General features: G+C 43.0%; 1 long non-coding RNA gene across 1 annotated transcript in view; it reads right to left on the bottom strand.

Moving 5' to 3' along the window:
- LOC108298182 overlaps positions 1–2,537 on the bottom strand; it is a 9,249-nt gene extending 6,712 nt beyond the window's left edge. Inside the window, exons 1-2 of the long non-coding RNA XR_001822476.2 lie at positions 1,853–2,537; positions 1,332–1,356 (exon numbers count right to left, since the gene is read on the bottom strand). This is a non-coding gene — a long non-coding RNA (uncharacterized LOC108298182). The remainder of the gene's footprint in view (positions 1–1,331; positions 1,357–1,852) is intronic.
- Between the last annotated feature and the right edge of the window lie 8,873 nt (positions 2,538–11,410).

Below are 11,410 nucleotides of genomic sequence, written 5' to 3'. Positions count from 1 at the left end.
CAAACTGACAGAAGAGCAGAAGATCAAACACCACATGATCTCACTCATAGGCGGGTGTTGAACAATGAGAACACATGGACACAGGGAGGGGAGCACTACACACTGGGGTCAGTTGGAGGGAAATAGGGGAGGGACGGTGCGGGGTGAGGAGAGATAGCAAGGGGAGAAATGCCAGATGTAGGTGATGGGGAGGAAGGCAGCAAATCACACTGCCACGTGTGTACCTATGCAACGATTTTGCATGTTCTTCACGTGTACCCCAAAACCTAAAATGCAATAAAATAAATAAATGGGGGGGAAAAAAGAAATATCCATGGAATATTAATCAACCATAAAAAAACATCAAATTCTTGAAAAAGTAAATGAAATTATATGAAAGTGCAGAAAAATAATGGACAGTTTTAGGCATTAATATTTAATAAAATTTCAGAAAAAGAAAAAAAAAAAGACCATCCCATAGTGATAGAGACTGCTTAGAATTTCTATAGGCTATTGTACTTCCACATGCACACCTAGGTTTTCAAAGTCACTGCTAGGGTAATAAGTTATACAAGGGCTGTGTGATGAATGCAGTATAGTAGGCCATCAACCTTCCACTCATTCCTGATTTTGCACTTCCCTCCTCTATTGAGGCTGCCATGAGTTTGGGTAATCTATCTTTGTACAAACTGTATCTGAGGAGTGGATATATCAAACTTACCTTAAGCTACAGCTGTGTTGGAGAATGAATGGGATGATATATGTAAAGTGTGCATACATCAACTTTTTAAAAAATTAATACTTGTGTTGTACTTTGAACATGCATAAAAATTCCCAAGGACATTCACAATCATTGCACATAGACTCTCTCCTCCATACCTACCAAACCTGATGCACATCACCCACTTTCATGTAAGCAACACAAGTTCATGAAAACACTACAGAAAGACAGTACAATTCCTTACCAAACTCTTATTGATTTTTATACAAAACTGCCTAAAACCTCTTTTCTGTTAGGAAGGTTCAACCAGAAATTCTCTAACAAAAGCAGGGTAAAAAGTATAATCGTTCTGAAAAACTAAGGTATTTCCTTAGCAAAAAAGTAATCCCTGGGAATGAAGGCAAGAGGGAAAACATCATTAGTACAAATACCTAGTGCATGTGAGGCTTAAAACCTCAATGATGGGTTGATAGGTGCAATAAACCACCATGATACATTTATACTTATGTAATAAACCAGCGCTTTCCACACATGTATCTCAGAAGTTAAAATAAAATTAAAACACACAAACACAGAAGGCAGGATACCGTGGCTAATGACTGTAATCCCAGCACATTGATACAATACTTACCAGCTTGCTGCAGTCCTGCAGCTTCCTGTAATTACAGAAAATAAGTTGCTGTGAACATCAGACCATGCTGTGCCCTGACTTTCCTGCACTTGGTGACATTAAAAAACAAGATGGAAACTAGTGTTCCATCAAAGAAACCCAAAGGAGGAACAGGACACACTGACTAATGCTAAAGGCAAGGTTTTCTTGGACGATGTTTCCTTCCAACCATGTTACTTGGCCATTAAGTGATTTTAGTCCCCAAAAGAAAACAAACCTGCTAAGGCAAAAAACTTGTGATCAGAATGTGTGGTTGATGCTGTCATTTTCTCCCACTGTCTTGAATTGAGTCTCACTTAAGAAGAGACTCTTGTTCAAAACTCCCCCAACCAAGAAAAATCTGTAAGTCATCTACAATTTATATGGGAAAATTCTCATATCTTATATAACATTTTCTGATGCAAAATCAAGAAAATAAAGTCAAGAAAGCAATTGTTTAACTCAGACACATCCTGTGGCCTGACATTCATATTTCAATGTACCTTGTCCTCTGCAGCATCCACGGAAGGGTCCTCCTGTTGAAGAGCAGGCCCTAGAAGGATGCAAAGTGACTGTCAGTACCTGGTGGTGTTGCTCATTAACAACTCAGGGGCATACTACAATGTGAGTAAAGGAGGACGGTGGCAGGAAAAGGACAGGAACAGAAAACAAAGGAAATCAGGGCCTTTGGGTTTGTAGCTCCAGGCCACCTGGAATAGTTCATCTCAAACATGGCACACCACACAGGACAGGCTATGTTTCCCCGCAGCTTTTCAGGGCTCCTCCTTTCTAATCAGACCTCAGCCATCTTGCCCTCCCTTGTTCACCCCTTCCAAAGTCATTTCCTCCCACAATTGACAAGTAGTGCTACCCTAACTATGACCCCATCTACAAGATTTTCTACGTGATAAGGAACAAGCTTGATTCAGACAAAATATTACATTATGGCCAACATATGCTATTGTATTTATTTATTTAGCCTTTCTAACAATTTTTATTTTAAGAGATAACAGTGCTATTATATTTATTAACCCTTAGTAAAAACTTAAACGAAAATATGAAAATATTCAATGATCCTATCATTTGAAGATAACTGCTATTTAGCATGCAATATTTGTCTTTCCGCTCTTTATTTTCAGCACCTCATGTGTGTTAAATAGGGTTCATTGCTGATCATACACTGGCTCCAGGACTGGGACAGCCCTTTGTGAGTGGAAGAAGGTGTGACGCTGATCCTCTCTAACTGAGCTGTGAAGAATCTAGCTACAAAAGGACCGCCTGTCAGGCAACTGCTAGAAGCTATTCATTGTGCCACCAAAGGGAAATCAAGCTGGGTAACTGCCTTCAAGTGTCTGGCCTAACCCTCAAGTTCATCCCTGCTGATCATGTCCTCCCTGGGCTAAGTTGAACATTTCAGGAACTCACTCCTGTTCACTGCCTCTCACTAATTTCTGGTGGTTCTGCTGCCATCAACACACAGAAACATGGAGAAGACAAGAAACGAAGTAGCTACTCTTAACAAGCTCTTAGGAAAATGGCTACCATTCAGGCCAGCCATGAAGTCAGAACTCAAGTCCACATTTAGATGAGGCTTGAACATTCCAGAGATGCCCAGGTAACAGTGTAGAACTCACTCTCCTGGTGTTACACCTTGGCTTCCCCTCCACCTTCCTGGCTTTGCTGCCCTCATGCCTTTCTTCTATTCCTCTAAATCATATATCTTGGCAGGCCCTGGCCAAGGCCACAGCCTGCTCTCTCTCTCATGGAGCCCGCTGGGCAGCTATGAATTATACATCCACAATATTGCTAACTCTGATCGCAACCTTTAATCACTCACAGCAGAAAGCCCACTGGGTACCAAACAAAACAACAACAATAACAATAACAAAACAACAACAAAAAACAAAAGCTAAGGATATTCTGGGTATTAAAGAGGACTTAAGGGAATTGGGTTATGAGGAGATGGCTTCTGAGGTTAACAAGAAACATTTTAAAATCACAAAAGCCTCAGTGTTTTTAATTGTGGGATAAGTACTGACACCTATACAGCAATCAAATTCGATTTATATACAATAAGTTTCCACAAGATGCATACTCCAAGAAAAAAACTCAAGCTGTACTTTGGCTCAGTTGATATTCATATTTAACCAAAACCCACTGCTTTCCCTTGTTTTTTGCAAGGGCCTTGGGAGGCAAATGAGAACCATTGTCAAGATTGGGTTCAATGGGGACCTAATGCAGCCTCTGTAGTTCCACAGCCGTGTTTGTTTTCACCACCTGCAATGCATGACTGCCCTCCATCCTGCTATGAAGGCAAATGCTCACCAGGCCTCTCAGACCCTGTGTAAACCATGTGGTTCTCTTTTCTTGTTACTGTGTTTCTAAGCTGAACACACAGCAACAACAACTAGGCTAAGGGAGAAAAGGCAGAAACTCTAGATGGCCTGGCACTATTTATTCTGGGACATGTTAGCTGATCAGCATTATGATGCCTGAATAAATAAAGTTGGGGTGATTTCACCCTAAACTTGCTTGCAGGCTCCTCTCTTCCAAGTTTCCCACCAGAACGGGCCATAGCATGAGGCTGTGCCAGGGTCTAAATGCACAGAAAGGAGCTCCAGCCCACTCTCCCTGCTCAATATGGGCCATGGATGATCGATTCTGAGGGACTTGGTAGAAAAGGCTTGTGAAGCATGGAAATGACTAGAGTGAGCCACTCCAATGCCAGAAGGCAATACGAAGGCCTGTAAACAGGTGAGGTTTATTTGAAAACCCAAGTAAAGCAAGGAATTAATAATGAAAAAAAATTAAAATGAGCAGATATCCTGACACAGTTCTGTTTTTGGTACACCTTGAGAATTGGTCTGGGTGTTGACATAACTTCTTTTAGGTTAATTAAAGTGTCCTTTGCAGGCAATCAACTGCACACATCATAAGCTTACAAGTTGATTTTTTCCTGTGCCTATAGTAAGGCTGCAATGGTGACGAAAATCCCTGTGGAGAATGTGAACCCTAGTAAATCTGGGAATCTGTATGTATGGAAACCAACACACACAACCCAAGACACAGTGATCATGGCACTGCATGAATTCACAAAAGACCTGGGCCAGCCCTGTGCACAGGATTCCACCCCATCTTCAGAGAATGCAGTTGCTCCCAGGGACTTCAGAATGTGGCTGTTGTTTCTCATCTGCAAAAATCATTTCTCCCATCACTGCCTACGTTCTCATTCACAACAAGAAGCTCAACATAGAAAAGCCAGAAAGACAGTGCGACATTCCTCATCTTCTGGATTACTCATCAGCATGACAGGAGTTCCCCAATACTTACCAGCTTGCTGCAGTCCTGCAGCTTCCTGTAATGACAGAAAATAAATTGCTATAAGCATCAGACCATGCTGTGTCCTGACTATACTGTAATTGGTGACAATGAAAATCAAAATGGAAAATAGTGTTCAATGAAACAAACCCAAAAGAAGGACAGAGCAAACTGACTCATGCTAAAGGCAAGGTTTTCTTGGACGATGTTTCCTTCCAACCATTTTGCTTGGCCACTAAGTGATCTTAGTCCAAAAAGGAAAGCATCCCTGCTAAGGCAAAAACCTTGTGACCACACAGTGCGTGGTTCTGTCATTTTCTCCCACTGTCTTAAATCGAGTCTCAGTAAAGAAGATACTCTCGCCCAAAGCTCCCCCAACCAAGGAAATTCTGTAAGTTATCTACGATTGATATGGTAAAATTCTCATATCTTATATAAGACTCTCTGATCCTAATTCAAGAAGATAAAGTCAAGAAAGTAACTGTTTCATTCAGACACATTCTGTGGGCTGACATTGACATCCCATTGTACCTCGTCCTCTGCAGCGTCCATGGAAGGGTCTTCCAGCTGAAGAGCAGACCCTAGAAGGATGTAAAATAACCATTAGCAAATTGCTGTGTTGATCATTAACAATTCAGGGCCATGCAATGATGTGGGTGAAGGAAGAGGGTGGCAGGAAAATGACAGGAGCAGAAAAGAAAAGCAATCAGGGCCTTTGGGTTTGTAGCTCCAGGCAACCACAATGTGAAATATTCCGTCTCAAATATGGCACACCACCCAGGGCAGGCTATGTTTCCTGCAGCTTCTCAGGGCTCCACCTTTCTAATCTGACCTGAGCCATCTCACCCTCCCTTCTTCATCCTTTGCAAAGTCATTTCCTCCCAAAATTCACAGGTGGTACTGCTCTGGCCATGACCCCATCTACAAGATTTTGTACTTGATAAGGAACAACCTTGCTTCAGAGGCAATATTGCATTCTGGTAAACATAAGCTAATGTATGTATGTATGTATATATTTTCCATTTCTAACAATTTTTATTTTGAAGGATAAGTGGGCTATAGTATTTTTAACCCTTAGTAAAAAGTTAAACCAAAATACAAAAACATTCAGTGATCCTGTCATTTGAAGATAACACCTACTTAACATGTGGTATTTGTCTTTCCACTCTTTGCTTTCATCTCCTCATGTGTGTCACATGGGGCCCATTGCTGATGATACTCACTCTGGCTCCAGGACTGGGACAGCCCTTCTTGAGTGGCACAAGGTGGGACACTGATCCTCTCTAACCCAGCTGTGCAGAAGAATCTAGCTACACAAGGACCACCTGTCAGGCGACTGTGAAAACTATTCTTTGTGCCACCATAGAGAGATCAAACCAGGCAGCTACTGTCAAGTGTCTGGCCTAGCTCTTAAGTTCATCCTTGCTGATCATATCCTCTCTGGGCTAAGTTGAACATTTCAGGAACTCACTCCTGTTCACTGTCTCTTACTAATTTCTGGTGGTGCCCCTGCCATCAACACACAGAAACATGGCAAAGACAAAAAACAAAGTAGCTCCTCTTAACAGGATTTTAGGAAAATGGCCATAATTCAGGCCAGTCATGAAGTCGGGACTCAACTTGGCCTTCAGATGAGGTTTGAACACTCCAGCCATGCCCAGATGATGGTGCAGAGCTCAATCTCCTAATGTTGTACCTTGGTTTCCCACCCCCCACCTTCACTGCTTTGCTGCCATCACTCCTTTCTTCTATTCCTCTAAATCATGTTTCTTGGCAGGCACAGGCCAAGGACACAGCCTGCTCTGATAGAGCCCACTGGGCAGCTGTCTATGAATTCCTAGAGCCCCAATATTGCTAACTCTCATGTCAACCTTTAATGACTCACAGCAGAAAGCCCACTGAGTACCAAAAATCAACAAAAACAACAAAACAAAGTAACAAAAGCAAAGGATATTCTAGAGATTAAAGAGGAATAGGGAAATTGGGTTATGGGGAGATGGCTTCTGAGGTTAACGAGAAACACTTTACAATCACAAAAGCGTCAGTATTTAAAATCTGTGATAGCTACTGATGCCAAGGTTCAACCAAACGCATACTCCAAGAAAAAAACTCAAGCAATACTTGGCTCAGTTGATATTGATATTTAACCAACACCTACTAATTTCACTTGCTTTTTGCAAGGGCCTTCAGGGGCAATCAAGAACCTCTGTCAAAACTGGGTTCAACAGAGACCTCATGGAGCCTCTGAGGTTCCAAAGCCATGTTTTTTTTCCGAAACATGCAATGCATGACCACCCTCCAGCCTCCTAGGAAAGCAAGGGCTTATCTGGACTCTAAGATCCTGTGCAAACCAGGTGGTTCTTTTTCACGTTGCTGTGTTTTGAAGCTGGGCACACAGCAACAAGGACTAGGCAGAAGGAAAAAAGACGAGAACTCCAAACAACCCTGACACTATCTATTCTGGGCCACATTAGCCAATGGGCAGTATAAGGCCTCAATGAAGAAAGTTGGGGTGATTTCACCCTAACACTGCTTGCAGCCTCCTCTCTTCTCAGTTTCCCACCAGAACTGGCCATAATATGAGGCTATACCAGGATCTAAATGAACAGAAAGGAGCCCAGCACACTCTCCCTGCTCAAAATGGGCCGCGGCCAATCAATTCTGATGGCTTTGGTGAAAAAGGCTTGCAAAGAATGGAAAGGGCTAGAGTGAGCCACACCAGTGACAGGAGGAAATATGAAAGGCTGTAAATGGATGAGGTTTATTTGAAAACCAAGCAAGCAGGGAATTGTGAATGAAAAAAATAAAATAAGCAGAGATCCTCACACAATTCTGTTTTTTAGTATGCCTTGAGAATTGGCTTGGACATGGACGGAACATTTTCTCGGTTAATTAAAGTGTCTTTTGCATGCAATCAACTGCACAAATCGTAAGCTGCCAAGTTAACTTTTTCCTATAGTAAGAATGCAGTGCTGATAAAATCCCTGTGGAGAACATGAATACTAGAAAATCTGGGGATCTGTATGTATGGAAACCAAAACACACACCCCAAGACACAGTGACCACGGCACTGCATGAATTCACGGAACACCTGGGACAGTCCCATGCACAGGATCCCATCCCACCTTCAGAGAATGCAGTTGCACCCAGGGACTGCAGAATGTGATCATTGTTCCTTATCTGGTAAAATGATTTCTCCTACGGCTGCCTACATCCGATTTCACAACCGGAAGCTCAACTCAGGCTGCCCGTCTACAGGAAAGCCAGTGACACAGTGCCACATTCCCTATCTTCTGGATTACTCACCGGTATGACAGGGGTTCCCCAACACTTACCGGCTTGCTGCAGTCCCAGAGATTCCTGTAATGACAAAAAATAAATTGTTATGAGCATCAGACCATGCTGTGTCCTTACTTTCCCACCCTCAAAGAAACCCAAAAGAAGAACAGAGCACACCAACTCACACTAAAGACAAGGTTTCTGGGACGATGTTGCTTTCGAACCATGTTGCTTGGACATTAAGTGATCTTTGGCCCAAAAAGAAAACAGACCTGCTGAGGCAAAAGCTTGAGACCACACAGTGTGTGGTTGATGCTGTCATTTTCTCCCACTATCTTAATCAAGTCTCAGTCAAGAAGGGCCTCTTGCTCAAAACTCCCCCAATGAAGGGAATTCTGTAACTCATCTACACTTTATATGGCAAAATTCTCATATCTTATATAAGATTCTCTGATCCCAATTCAAGAAGATAAAGTCAAGAAAGCAACTCTTTCACTCAGACACATTCTGTGGCCTGATAATCACATCCCATTGTACCTTGTCCTCTGCAGCATTCATGGAAGTGTCTTCCTGCTGAAGAGCAGGCCCTAGAAGGATGCAAAGTGACCATCAGCAACTTGGTGGCATTGCTCATTGACAATTTAGGGACATGCTATGATTTGGGTGAGGGAGGAGGGTGGCAGGAAAATGACAGGAGCAGAAAAGAAAGAAAATCAGGGCCTTTAGGTTTGCAGCTCCAGGCCACCACAATGTAAAATATTCTATCTCAAACATGGCACACCACCTAGGGCAGGCTATGTTTCCCTGCAGCTTCTCAGGACTCCTCCTTTCTAAATCTGACTTGTGCCATCTTCCCCTCCCTTCTTCACCCCTTGAAAAATCATTTCCTCTCACAATTCACAAGTGGTCCTGCTCTGGCCATCACCACATCTACAAGACTTTATACTTGATAAGGAACAACCTTGCTTCAGAGACAATATTACATACTGGCCAACATATGTTATGGTATTTATTTATTTATTTACTTATTTGTATTTCCTTTCTAACAATTTTTATTTTAGAAGATAATAGTGCTATTGTATTTATTAATCCTAAGTAAAAAGTTAAACCAAAATATGAAAATGCTCAAAGATCCCATCATTTCAAGAATATCCCTAATCAGCATGTGGTATTTGTCTTTACACTCTTTATTTTCATCGCATCACGTGTGTTACACAGAGTCTGTTGCTGATCATACTCACACAGGCTCCAGGACTGGGACAGCCCTTCTTGAGTGGCACAAGGTGGGACGCTGATCCTCTCTAACCCAGCTGTGCAGAAGAATCTAGCTACACAAGGACCAGTGGTCAGGTGACTGACAGAAGCTATTCTTTGTGCCACCACAGGGAGATCAAGCCAGGCAACTACCCTCAAGTGTCTGACCTAACACTCAAGTTCGTCCCTACCGATCATGTGATCTCTGGGCCAACCTGAACATTTCATGAACACACTCCTGTTCACTATCTCACTAATTGTTGGTGGGGCCCCTGCCATCAATACACAGAAACATGGAGAAAACAAGAAACAAAGCTGCTCCTCTATCCATGCTTTTAGAATGATGGCCGATATTCAGGCCAGCCATGAAGTCGGAGCTCATCTCTGCCTTCAGATGAGGCTTGAACACTCTGGCCTTGCCCAGGTGGTGGTGTAGAACTCACTCTCCTGATGTTGCACCTTGGTTTCCCCTCCACCTTCATGGCTTTGCTGACCTCACTCCTTCCTTCCATTCCTCTAAATGACGTTTTCTGGCAGGCTCAGGCAAAGGCCACAGACTGCTATCTCTCTCTCTCACTGAGAAACCTGGGCAGCTGTCTATCAATTCTTAGACCCTCAATGTTGCTAACGCTGATCTCAACCTTTAATCCCTCATAGCAGAAAGTCCACTGGGTGCCAAACAACATCATCATCAACAACAATAATAACAACAAAACGTAGCAAAAGCAAAGAATATTCTAGGGATTAGAGATATAGAAGAATTAAGTAACAAGGAGATGGCTTCTGAGGTTAGTGAGAAACATTTTAAAATCACAAATGCCTCGGTGTTTTAAAATGCAGGATAAATACTGACACCTACACAGCTATCAAATCCAATTTAAATATAATAAGTTTCCACCAAATGCATGTTACAAGAAAGAAACGCAAGCTATACTTTGGCTCAGCTGCTATTCATTTTTAACGAAAACCCACTGCTTTCCCTTTCTGTTTGCAAGGGACTTCAGAGGAAAGCAAGAACATTTCTCAAGAATGGGTGCAACGGGGACCTCATGGGGCCTCTGTGGTTCCATAGCCATCTTTCTTTTTCTAAACCTGCAAAGCATGACCAGCCTCCATCCTGCTACGAAGGCAAATGCTCACCCTGACTCTCAGACCCTGTGAAAACCACGTGGCTGTCTTTTCTCTTTGCTGTGATCCTCAGCCGAGCACGCAGCAGCCAGGACTAGGCTGAGAGAGAAAAGGCTGGAACTACAGATATCGCTGGCACTCTCTATTCATGGCCATATTAGCCAATAGGCAGTATAAGGCCTCAATGAAGAAACTTGGGGTGATTTCACCCTAACCCTGCCTGAAGCCTACTCTCTTACCAGTTTCCCACCAGAACTGGCCATAGCATCAGGCTGTACCAGGGTATAAATGCACAGAAACAAGCCCCGGCCCATTCTCCCTGATCAAGATGGGCCATGGATGACCCATTCTGAGGGCTTTAGTGGAAAAGCCTTGTGAAGAACAGACATGGCTAGAGTGAGCCACTCCGGTGACAGGAGGAAACAAGAAAGCCTGTAAATGGATGAGGTTTATTTGAAAACCAAGCACAGCAGGGAATTGTGAATGAAAAAAATAAAATAAGCAGAGATCCTCACACAGTCCTGTTCTTTTGGCACGCCTTGAGAATTGGCCTGGGTATGGATGGAACATTTTCTGGGTTAAAGCACCTTTTGCATGCAATCAACTGCACTCATAGTAAGCTCCCAGGTCGACTTTTTCCTGTGCCTATAGTAAGAATGCAGTGCTGATAAAATCCCTGTGGAGAACGTGAATACTAGAAAACCTGAGGATCTGTATGTATGGAAACCAAAACACACAACCCAAGACACAGTGACCATGGCAGTGCATGAATTCACAAAAGACCTGGGCCAGTCCCATGCACAGGATCCCACCCCACCTTCAGAGAACCCAGTTGCACCCAGGGACTGCAGAATGTGACCATTGTTCCTTATCTGGTAAAATCATTTCTCCTGCAGCTGCCTACGTCTGCTTTCACAACAGGAAGCTCAACTCAGGCTGCCTGTCTACAGGAAAGCCAGTGACACAGTGCCACATTCCTCATCTTCTGGATTACTTACTGGTATGACAGGGGTTCCCCAACACTTACTGGCTTGCTGCAGTCCCACAGCTTCCTGTAATGACAGAAAATAAACGGTTATGAG

Source organism: Cebus imitator, unplaced genomic scaffold (genome assembly GCF_001604975.1).
Source record: "Cebus imitator isolate Cc_AM_T3 unplaced genomic scaffold, Cebus_imitator-1.0 Scaffold908, whole genome shotgun sequence".
In the NCBI taxonomy this organism is placed as follows: domain Eukaryota; kingdom Metazoa; phylum Chordata; class Mammalia; order Primates; family Cebidae; genus Cebus; species Cebus imitator.
The sequence above is the reverse complement of the archived record's forward strand: the minus strand, read 5'-3'. Positions and strand labels throughout refer to the sequence as shown.